We start from the raw sequence: 13151 nt of genomic DNA, 5'->3' as shown, positions 1-13151 counted from the left end.
TCCCCTTTTATTAAAAGCCAATCCGTCTCTGGTGTGTTGCATTCCGGCAGCTAGCAAACTAGAACACCCCCTGAAAGAATTGCCCAGTATTCTGTTCAGGACAAGGGAGCAAAGTGATAGGTGCAAACTGGCTGAAATAGAGAAGAGTTTTCAGAGAACTCATAGTATTAAGAACCAAAGGTTGGAGCTCAGGGCCTGACTAAGAGGGACTTAGGAAACAATGACGGCTAGTACACCCTTGAGATCACTGAGGGCTACTACTGGGAGGACAGTAGGTCAAAGTAGACTGAAGGTGGCCAGGACTGAAAACTGGCCTCAGTCTTGGTTGGATTAATGCAATTTACCCTCATCCCTAAACGTAACAGAGGATAAAGTGTATCTTTTCTGGAAGGAGACATCATCAATATACAGATGCTGTCACTTCCCCATCTGGGTCACTATGTTCTTTACTATTTTACTTTAAGCCAATCCAACGTCCATATTCCACAATCTGCTTCTCCATTACTGAGGGTTATCTCTGGCTGTCAGAGTGGTCTCACCCAGCCCTCTGATTCAGACAGATAGGAAAGGCAGACCAACAATGGAATAAATAGATAATAACCCACTCACCACAAACAGCTCACTTAGTGACAAATACCTCAACTCCTGTTTCAATTTCCTGGATGATAAAGCGAATGCTATAAAATGGGATATGGCCCCATAATTTTGAGGTCACAGGAAGTCCAAAACTGAGGCATGGGCAAGGAGATGCTTTCTTCAAGAAGACGGTGGTGTGCTGAGCCTGGCTGCTGCTTATCCTTGGTCCTTGACCTTTGTGTTACATGGCAGTGAACGTGGCAATGGCTTCTTTCTCCTCAGGGTTCCATTGACCTCTGGATTCTCTCAGTGGCTCTCTCCCTCTCTGAATTTCAATCTGTTTATAAAGGACTCCAGTAATCTGGACCCAATCTGATTCATGTATACTGCACCTTAACTGAAGTTAAGAGCCTATTTCACTTGGAAACATCCTATTGACAATGGCCCACATGCACAGGGAGGGGATTGGAACCTGAATACATCTTTTGAGGAGCACGTGGTTCAATTCGACACTGCTCCCTGTCCTTCAGTGGAGTACGCTGAGTGCATACTCTGTACTATTTCCAAGACTTCTCAGGTGGGATTGAGCTACTACTACAGTGGTCACTAGCTTAATTATACATCATTTATTGGCTTCCTTTCCCTCTCTGACCTCTTCACCCTATTGATATTTCCCATACCTTTAGATATACTCATACTCAAACTCTTTTCCCAGGTTTGGTTCTGAAAGAACCTAGACTAATATAATCATTGAATGCTTCTGCAGTAAACACAATGGCTGATTTTCAATCACAAGTAATCAGGACACTTAGAAACATAACCAAAAGAAAGAAATGAATCAAAACAAAGCGAAACAAAACAAAAACAGTGGAAACAGATGATAAGGTGACCCAGATGCTGTTTCTTAATGTACAACCTTTGAAATAACTGTGTTCTTTCATTACATCTAGTAATTTCATGACACACATATTTATAAGTAGGAGTTTTAACAGTAGTCAATCTATTCAATATTTTATACCTTTCTTACTGTCGGTAACAAGATTCATTTTGATAGAGGCTTATAAGGGTAACTATTGCTTGCTGACAAGATTTCAGACATGGAACTACCAGTTTCCTTACACTTGAATTTAACTCTTGCTTAGTTTTCTTGCTCTTGCATCTGTATAACTTATTTACAGTTTTACTAAACATTTCTAAAATTAGAATGAGCAGTGCATGCATTGACTACCCAGATGATCTTTCCAGGATAAATCTTCATTGGGTTTTTTATCCTCCTAGGACCACTCTCACTACAAGCTCTTCTCTTACTCGTTTTCTAGTGCTGTTGAAGAGCAAGTATGTCTTTTTGTTACCTAAAGAATATGGTTTCAATAAGAATTCTCCAAGTTCCTATTCTCATCTTACTGTGATGAGCGTTTTTAAGCATTTGATTAATCTCTTATTGCATCACTTTCTCATTGGTTAGGTAACTAGTTGCTCTGCATTGAATTTACTATATTTCTCTTAAAATAAATAAACCTTTTATCAAGCAGACATCTTCCAGAGGAGAGTGTATGGAAGGAGAACTGACCTTTCCCACTCATAAGAAAGTCCAGCTGAAACAATTCTATTCCTGAGGTGAAGATACTACAGGTTACCCTCTGTAAGGAATCTTTTTTTTTTTTTTTTTTTTTACCTTTGGCTGCTGACAGCTTTGACTTTTCCCCTCCCTTCTCTCCTAGTGCTGCACATCTGGGCAAGTTTATATACGATATGGGTGTTTCCTGTTTTGATGGCTGAGGGTGATTCAACTCACGTAAACTTTTGCAACCCTCACCACTCTACCCCCTTGAGAAGTCTCACCTGGCTTCATCCCCTAACCACAACAAAAATCCATGTGAGTTTCCTTTCTTTGTTCTCTCAGAGACCTACTTGAGAGGTCTGCCCTGCTCTCCCCAGAGACATGAATAATATAAATACTCAACTTTTCATGTTTTCTTATGTGTGTGCTGTCATCTGTATGGACATTCAAACATAACCTTGGTTTGGGTTGGGGTACATCTGCCTCTGAAGATGGTCATAACACCCTCATTTTCTTATTTACTTTTTTTATGTTATGATTTATTTTGGCATTGCCTGAAATATATGGTATTATGGAAGATGGTTTGGATATATTTAAATCTATATTGTACTGCAATCAATAATTTTCTAAAACAAGTAATTACCAATAAGTGAGAAACATTGAAATGAAGTGAAAGGCCATAATCCTGGAAGATGAAAAGGTAAAAAAGAAGGGTGAAAGATCTTTAACGTCTATGCAGTATGCTCAAAATTATTTTTGCTTATGGGCTGAAATAATTCTTTTTCATTTTAGGATCAGGCAGTGTCAAATTTTCTCAAATTTTTGATGAACTATCAATGAATTGTAAGTAACAAGACACATTTAAGTTGCACATTTGAAATACACTGCATCCATTGTATTCTATTCAGGAAAAATAAAACCTCAACAAAATTTCCAATCAAACTTAGGGCTTTGGGGGCACGGTATTTTTTTTTCAATCATAAAAGATTTTGAAAGTATATTACTCCTCATTACAAGTATTTTTTTGATTTCTCACAAATGATACGTGCTCTCATTATGATTTGAGTATTGTAGGATCCTATAGAAGAGTGCTATGCATCTATTTGTGTGTATGAATGTTCCTGCACATTTCCTGTTAGAAGTGATTATGATCATTTATGACAAAATAATCACCTGCCAACACTTTTTTATGGTGGATTACACACAAACTAGCACGGCCCTATGTTGCAGAATAAAAAAATATCAAGAGTGAAAGCTGTAGAGCAAACAGACTCACTGGAATTTAGTGAGTTCACAAAGGACAATAAAGGAGAAAATAATTGATGATATAAAATACTATAAGCCTATAAAGTTATTTATCATAGAACACTATTATGAGAAACATTTTGTAAAATTTTAACTCCTCTGAAAGGATTGAGAGCACAGCTTTACTAGTAGTTGCAAGATACTTTTATAGTTTCCACTGTGTAAGAAGTTTCAATTATCTAGGAACTTATAACATTTTTGAGTGACCACATCTTTCTTCTTCCCCTTCCCTCTTTTCTCCAAATCCTTTGCTGTTTTATGACATAGAGTGAGATGTAAAAACGAATGAGAATTAAAATGAGCTGCATTTCCAAACCTGCCAAAAATAATAATGAAAATAATATAAACTACAGCCCCCCCCCACCAGATGGCAAGAAGACAATGAATGACAATGAGAAGGTAACTAAGAAGGAAAGTCAACCATTGAAAGCAGGAAATTATATTGGGTAAGTTTTTTTTTTTTTTTTTTTTCTTGCAGTATTCTCCAGTCAATGCGGCACTGAGTGATGAGACCGCGAGCAAAAAACCACAATTCTACTGCCTTGAAATGTCATAAAATGGAATGCTAAGCTACTATAATAGCAGGAAAATGAGTAATGAAATATTAGAACAGTGAGGCCATGAAGGATGCTAAAAATAAAACATCTTTTACTGCTTTTTTGGGTCACGATTGCATTTTATGTTTGCATTCTCAATTGATAAAACAACAATTTATCATTTTAATCAGAATCTTAAAGCTTGCACTCATTGCCAAGTTTTAAATGCTTTGTCACATTTTGAATATTTTTTTCTGGCACAATATTACATTTTTCCATTCTTTTAAAGTATACATTACATTATAAGAGTAAATTTAATGAGCAAGAACACCTTAAGAAAAGAAATGCACATTATAGAATTTTGTTCAACCCTGCCATACTCATGATTATGATTGTATCAGCCTTAGGAAAGCGTGTGTTTCCCCATCTATGGCTTCAAACCCCTGTTACCTGAGGTGAATTTGTTCAAGTCAAGAACATGGTGAGTAAAATACACATTCTAATGTATACTGGTTTGCTTTAGCTTACAGCTCAAGGATTTCACTCTGATATCTCCTCAAAATATCAAGTCTCCACTAGTAGTACCTTGACTGATACAAAGTAATTACTAAGACATCAATTATTGCGTTTAAGGCTTCTCATTATAAAGTATTAAATAAAATTAAATATAAATATATTAGTTCACTCTAATAGACATCTAGTCTTTTTTGTTTCCATAGATACCTCTAAGAATTCAATGAAAACTGTGATTTCTCTCTCCTGAAATATAGAAATATTTATATATACACCACAAATAAATATATATAAATTTACTTTGCAAAATTTCAGACACTCTTCAAATATATTGTAATTGTCCATGAATGATAGTTTGAGAAACCACAATCTATACTATTTTTATTAGATATTAAGAATACATATTGCTGACAAAATAAGTGCAAAATGCCCTGTAAAATATGAAGTTATGTCTTAAAAATAAACAATGTATATTTGATTATTATAAGATTGCTTTTAAGAGTAGCACCTACGAATAGAAAGGCTTCCTGTTAGAGCTGTGACATTTTTACACATTAATCTGAAAAGTTTATGTTGAGATATTAATTCTTTCAGCATAAAAAATGTTACCATTAATAAAATCCACTAATACAGCACTATAGATGATGGAAGATCAAAGAAGAAAAATAGATTAAGGAAATCAAATGTAATTTGACTGTGAACAATTAGAAATCCCAAATGCTTTCACTGAAATACACATATTTGATCTGTAATAGTAATGCTGGTGAATTATTCATTCAAATTTTAATTCCACAGAGATTGTTCCACTTTTTAAAGCCTTCAATTTAAAACGGCATGTGCCTGACCTAATCTTCATAATATTTCTTATCAAGAAAGTTCCCTAAATGTAATTTTTGGTAAAATTACCAAAAATAAATTTGTTTAAATAAAATACAATTAGTAATAAAAATATCAGGAAGGCAATCATCATAAATACAGTTACCTAATTTTTAAAAGCATGCATTTTTCATATGATTTAAAAGTCATATTTATACCCACAAAGGAAGAGTTTAAAGGTTGTAAAAATTATATTTTGCCAGTATTAAGTCTATCATTATGCATTGGAAAATGACATGAAATTATAACCAAGACATCCAACACATGTTTACTGTATTATTCCCTTATCATTATCACTTTAATTCTTTTAAAAATGTGTTCATATTTTAGAGTTATTTCATTTATTGGACTAACAAATCCATGTAACTTTGCCTATTGTTAAAAAGAATTTTAGAAAAAAATATACATTTATCCCATAAGTGATCCTTTAAGCATAGTTTTCTGGAATTCTTTGAGCATACTGATGGTAGATAGTTTTAGCCTTTGTCTTTAATAAAGCCAACATCTGGGCCCCTTTGGAGTCCACTTCTGTTAACCAAGTGTGTCCTGCAGGGTCATTGCTCTCTTTCTTGTATAATTTATCTGAACTCCAGCTCTGGATTTTTTTTTTCTTCCTTTGTGCACACTTACTTATTGTTCATGCTTGATGTTTTAATTCTCCTTTCAATTTTTTTTGTTTTAATTTCAAAACTATGCATTTGCATAGTTTAATGTTCAGCCCATGATTTGGGAAAACAAAACCCAAATCAAACACCTCAAACTTACTGGGCTTTCACATTCTGCCCACGACTGGGTGGTTAGTCTGGGAAGCACCTTCAAAGTCCAGGCAGATGTCACGTCTCCCATGTCTTTAGCTTTTCATCAGTATCTCTTAGCCCTCCCTTTAGGCCTGGATGCCCTTTCCAAGCCAACCAGGTGTATATGGAGAGCACTTACAGTCCTTCTATGCCTTTTTGCTCATTTTCAGGCCCTCCTGGTTAAATTGCTGGCTTGTCAGTACTCACATCAATAAGGACCAAAACTTCGGGTTAGGAAAATGGTTTTACACATTTGCTTCCTACAAGTTGAGTACTATTAGATGACAAAATTGTTAGGTTATAATTTCCTCATTGAAATATTCTGCTCCCTCTGTAGGCAAAGTTGCCCAATTTGGGGTCTAGCCACCCCTTGGTAAAACTACAGTTGGCATCAAACATGGTCTCGGGTAAGAAGGCCACAGACCAAGGCTCTTCATTCATAAAGGTTTATCAGTTTTTTTAGATATCAAGAATAAGCTCAATTCAAACTTATGAATTAAACTTTTCATGTTTGAAAGGGGAATATTTTGATACAGGAGTTTGTATATATTTTGCCTTGTAAGGAAATCCACACAGAATTTACATTGATTGGTATAAGGAAGGTCAGTAAAATCATTTTCTAATTGAAAGTGGCACATTCAATTTCCCATGACAAACACATTTAGGACAATCACACTTATGATAATTCTGACTGTCTATTAACCATTACCTGTGCTAGCCTTGCTTCTTTTTAAATATTAGCAAATACACAGACAAGATTTTGTTGATTAGATAATCTGGTTTTATAATTTGTCAGTCTCTGAGCTGACCAGAATATATATTGTATCTCCTTCATATTATTGAGAAAGGCAAATTTAACTAATTATCTTATGTAATTAAGGTTACTTCAAGTAATCAAGCCTGCATATACATGTTCTGATTTCTATCCTCATTTGACCCTTTGTCTATTACCAGTAATTTATATAAACATATATTTCTTTAGCAATATGTTACAAACTAACTCACTTTATAAGTTTGCGGTATTATCACACATAATTAAGCAATTCTTTTCACTATAATATTACCTCGACAATACTGATTATTCTTTACTAAAGAAAGATTGGCAAATTTTACAGTTTACATTTAGTATACCCATGTAAAATTTGGTATAGGGTAGATTTAGCTCAATCCCAACAAGAGAATGATAGTGACAGAGCCTTTAATTAATGCATATTAGCCACCACAATTACACATTCTAGTAAAACAACAGAACCACAGGATAATTTCATCAGTGGCATTTTGCAATTCACAGTTTAACTAAGACCTTAGCATTCTCCACCACAGCATCAGTGTACTCTCCACTGTTGGGTCAGAGTCCTTAATGAATCCATGCAAGTCAGTGAGTCAAAGCTTATCAGATTTATTGATGGGAGAAAGCAAGGAGAATGCAGGTGGGAGAATGCAGGTGGGAGCCAGTGAAACCTGCCAACGAAAGGAAAGAAAACATCTCCTGCTCCCATTCTGAGAGCTGTATTTTTTTAAAGGAAAACTCTGCTGGGAGAGGAGGGTGCCCACCAGGTGGTGTTCTGTCCCTTGATTGGATGGGCGGGGGGCTCCTTAACTTATGATCTGATTGGTTGCTGGGGTTCTGATGTACTGCTCTCCTTTGATGTGCAGCTGCATGTACCGAATAAGGGTGATCATGCAGGATGCCTTCTGGTGGGGGCTGGCGCCTGCATGTTTGAGATTTCCAAACATCTCTTAACTGCAAACCTTGTGATGTTTATCTTACTACCATGTCTGGTTCTGCCAAATAAGCTGAGGGACCCCTCAGTCAAAAGTCCCTTTTTACCTATAAAGTTCTTTTTCTGAGACCTGACACCCACCACCACCACAACCAAGCTTATTTTAGAATGCCTTATCTACCCTTCATGAAGATCAGTGAACACTGAGGCCATACTTTGCAACCACCCAGGATTTCTTGCCCATATACTTAAAAAGGGCCCTGGATACAATGTCAGCTTTTGACTGAATCAATCTCAGTCCTTCAGGCAATTATTTTTATACTTTACTGTTTTATCTAAGGTGGCATTTCAGTCCCCATTTCCAGTATTTTCATTCTAAATTCAGATACTTATAGATTTGAATATATCTAAATTTGACCTGACTCTTTAAAGCAATAGTGTCACAGAGGCTTTTACTTACATGTAGTTGTCACAACATGTATCAATAATTCACTACACATTATGCTATCAATGTTTTTATTTTCCATTCTATTCTTCAAAACCCACCCATCCACATCCAATCATATGCTTTGCTAACTTACTGCATGGAATCCTTTATCTATCCATTGATCAATTTCCTCAGTTGAAATTTATTTTCTCCGTATTCCACTGGCAAGCTTTGTAGTTTTCTCTTCTGTAATTTGCCTAATTGCTTTTGCCACTTTGTGCCAAGGATAGAGTAAAGAGTCCTCCTAACAATACTTTTTTATCATTTTTTTGAACTTCCTTTTCATTTCCTTGCCAAAAAAAATTTTTGTCTTTATGTTTTTTTGGTCTAAAAGCCCACACTTGCCACCAATCTATAATATATAAGGGGTTGAATTTATAAAGAAGATTCACCTGAAGCATGTCTCTTATCTAACACCAAAATTTACTAAGCAAAAGAATAAATGTGTACAAACATTAAGCAGGAATGTAATAGTCCACTCTGTATCATATGCAACTCCTTAAATTCCATCTTCATATACTGTGAGACAAATTGTCTGAAGAGTAACAGATGAGCACTGATGAATGAGAGCATTTTTTGTCAACTTAAAAAAATGTATCATTTTGGGACTTTATATTTTTTGAAATACTTGTTTAGTCATACAAAAGAAGAGAAATTAAGTGATTAAGTCTACCCTTGGTGAGCTTTGTTTCAGAAATCCATACATTGCAAGCTTATTTATAACTACTTCTCTACACAAAACATAAATAAAATCTTGTTAAATGATTATTAGATTAGGAGCAAGGTAAATCAGAATACAGGGTAAATTTGATATTGACAGTATTTTAAAACTTCATCTTCTATGTGACTCCAAAGGGAGAGCATTTACTTTCTGTAGTGCACTATCTATTTAACCTGTACGATCAATTTGCTCAAACAATATAATTATATGGAACCTTGAATAGGGAACGACATCTTCTTATTTTGTACAGTTTAATATAATACCTTAATATATCCCAGAGTAATTTGGGCTGAAAATAAAAAGAGTACTTGAAAATCCCCCTTGAGAGATGGGGGAAAATTGTAGAAATATTAAACTTTCCCACCTGGAAAATTCCTAATATTCTTGTAAGCATTAGTGAGTTCCAATTTAATAAGCCAACCCCTGATCTTGGGACTCGCCCTTATGAAACTTATTCCTGCAACAGAGAAGCTAAGCCTACTTATAATTATGCCAAAGAGTCACCCCCAGAGAATTTTTGTTGCCCAGATATGGCCTCTCTCTCTAAGCCAACTCTGGAAATAAATTCATTATCCTTCCCCCTTTGTCAGACATGACTCGCAGGAATGTGAATCTCCCTGGCAACATGGGACATAACTCCCAGGGATGAACCTGGCCTCGGCATCATGGGATTGAAAAAGTCTTCTTGACTAAAAGGTGTAAAAGAAATGAAATGAATTAAAATCAGTGGCTAATAGATTTCAAATAGAGTGGAGAAGCCATTCTGGAGGATATTCTTATGCATTATGTGGATGTTACTTTGTAGTTTCTATGTATTTGAATAGCTAGAAGGAATATCTGAAACTGTTGAACCATAATCCAGTAGCCTATATAGCTTTTATGATATGATAGTGTGATTGTGAAAATCTTATGACTGACATTCCCCTTATCTAGCATGTGGGCAGATAAGTAAGAAAATAAGGACAAAAATAAAAATAATAATAAGGATAAGGGTAATGGGATATTTGGGGTTTATTATGAGACATTTGGGGATTAGTTTTACTCTTAAATATTTGTGTTTAATATATATATATATTTTGGAGTAAGGAAAATGTTCTAAAATTGATTGTGGAATAAATGAAGAACTATATCATGATAATGTGATCCATTGATTGCATACTTTGAATGATTATATGATATGTGAATATATCTCAATAAAATTGCATAAAAAAAGGAAAAAGAAAATTATTAGCTAAGAAATCCCTGGGTTATCAAGAATTTATAAACGGCATGAGGATATTTATAACATGGTTTAGTTTTGCAGTCATCTGCCTGTGGTGTTCCATGTATTTGCTTTTCAAAATATTTATTAACTCCAAAACAAGTTTAATCACCACCCCATGACAAATAAGGGGGATATGTTCAGTTCATGTATCCTAATTGGATTTAAATTTATTAAAAATTGACCTGAGTCTCTAAAAGTTGTAGTCATGAGAGCAGCTATTTCTCACAGTGGTGGATGCCTATTATGGGATTAAATTTAAGTCTATCAGCATGAATATTATGGGAAACATTCATTGTTTTCTTAGTTTTTGGTATGAATTGCACTTTAATTGATATATGGCTTCTCAGTATAAATTAATGTCAAAACACGTATTTTTGCTTGGCATGAAAACATGTCCTTTTAAAAAATATAAAACATTTAAAATTTTACTTTATCCTAGCCAAGTATACACAACCATAATCTACAGAATAAGACCCAGCTGCAGGTATGTATCTGTATTCATATACAATTATGAGTTTTTTTTATTACAATTCTTCTAGTACAAATATTGTGAAATTAATGTAACATTTAGTCATGTAGAAATGATTTAACATAACAATGCAGTTTGTATGAATCATGAAGATACTTTAAATATGGCTCTCTAGAACTAAAATGATAAAGATGTTATTTCTCTTTCCTGGCTATGGAATCAATTTTTCATTGCATTTCTCCTTGCACTATTCAAACACTATTTCAATAAATTCTAATTTTAGTCATATTAAGCATTGATTTTTATGTTTTACACCAAACTGCATTAATGAAGAAAATGCCTTTGATTAAAAGGATAATATTTGATCTCAAATGGCACTAAATAAGAATTCCACAAAATTAGCATTAATATTCGCTGTCCTTTATTTCTGAATATTATTCTATTATAGAGCACATATTGTATTTTATTTTGACTTTTGCATATGTCAATGTATTTTCCTCAATGGAACAAGAAAATAATTTGACTACTGAATTTTAGATTATGCCTCTATGTGGGAATCTCAAGAGTTTAGAGAAAATACAGTAACCGAACAGGCAAAAGTTAGAAGATCTCATAATATCTGTAAAAAAATACAACTTGTTTATAGAAAGTTACTAAATTAGAGTAAACCACAACATTTCAATCAGAGCCAAGCTTTCATAGTTCTTCAGTCACAAATGTACCCAGATTCCCAAAATAACATCTAATGAAGGTCAAGATAGATTTCAGATTCTTCAAGATAACATCACTAGTTTTTCCAGCAGCACTTCTAATTGTTCTAGGCATTCTGGCTAGGTTACTGGTGGCTGACAAGTTGCAATGAAACCTATAACAATTCCAGCGTATTCTGGGTGTTTACAGTGAACAAAGATAAATCATAGACAAGTTTTCTATTTTAGTCTCCCCTAGTTGACCCAGCATTCAAATCCATTTAAGGGTATAGTGCTGAAGTTCACTTCAATATCAAATTGTTGTTCTCATATTTATTTTTTTAAAGTTTTTGCTTGCACATGTTATAGAAACTAAAATTCCTATCTCAATAAACACAATTACCACAAACATTCCCAGTGATGAAAAAGGAGTACAAATTGAACAACTCAAAGTACTCAGCATTACATATCTAAACAAATTATTGTCTCCTACTTTGATAATTTTTTGAGAGAAATTGTTGACTCAACTCTTTCCAGACTCAACCAACAATTTTTAAATGTGTTCAAATTCTCACTAGATAAACAATAGTAATTTCTTCAAGCTGAACTCTTTCATTCATAAATACTAGTTGTGAATATCTTTAAATCATTCTTACTCTCCACCTTCAAAAATAAATTCCAGCGCTTTTCTCTCCTAAAATGTGCTAACACCCCCCAAAAGAGCACTGTTAGCAAGCACCTAAAAACCCCCAGTGATTTGGCCACAAGCATGTTTGGAAAAAACTGAACCAGAATCTATTTGACATCGTCTCATGGTATTGATGGTGTAACAGCACAAAAAGTAATCCCTATATATATATATGTATACCTAGACAACCAACAAATACATGAAATCAATGTTTTCAGACAACAGACAGAAAGTACAAAAATATGACCTGTAAGAGGGAAATAACTGATGAGAACTCTATGATTGCTCTGCTTTCAATTTGGAGGCAATGCCTGGAATATAGACACTGAGAAAAGGAATCTAAACAGAAATTTGTAAACTTAATCAGGTAAGGAAATGGAGAAAGAAATTCATGGAATATGAGGCAAATGTGAGTTTCAGGGAAGGTTTCAGACATTATACAGCTGAAATCTGAAATTTGCATAAGCTTCCATTTAAATCTTTCCAGAGTACTAGATATTCCACGTGTAAAATGGAAATTAACAACATAGGGCAAGGAGTGACTGGATAATTGTAAACTGGATTATTCCCAGAGATTACACAAAACAGGGTGACATTTGAATTCTAATCAAATAGAGTGGACTGTACTGATGATCACATAAGGCATATAATGGAGACACAACAGATGATATATCTTAGTAGTAAGGCTGAACTATCTTTTGAATGAAGTATAATATAGACCCATCCTTTGAGAATTATCCTACTAATAAGAATAACAAGCTTCAAGGAGATTAAATTAATATGAAAACAAGCCCACTGTCTGCCAAAACTAAGGTTAGCACCATCAAAAAAAAGAACAAACTCCAGTTAGAATGCAATGTAATATTTACAGTATCCAGCATCTCATAAAAAAAAGTACTGGGGCTTACATCAAGGAATATTGTGTAGTATGAAATTCCATGAATC

Source organism: Tamandua tetradactyla, chromosome 4 (assembly GCF_023851605.1).
Source record: "Tamandua tetradactyla isolate mTamTet1 chromosome 4, mTamTet1.pri, whole genome shotgun sequence".
In the NCBI taxonomy this organism is placed as follows: Eukaryota; Metazoa; Chordata; class Mammalia; order Pilosa; family Myrmecophagidae; genus Tamandua; species Tamandua tetradactyla.
Note: the sequence above shows the minus strand (reverse complement) of the source record.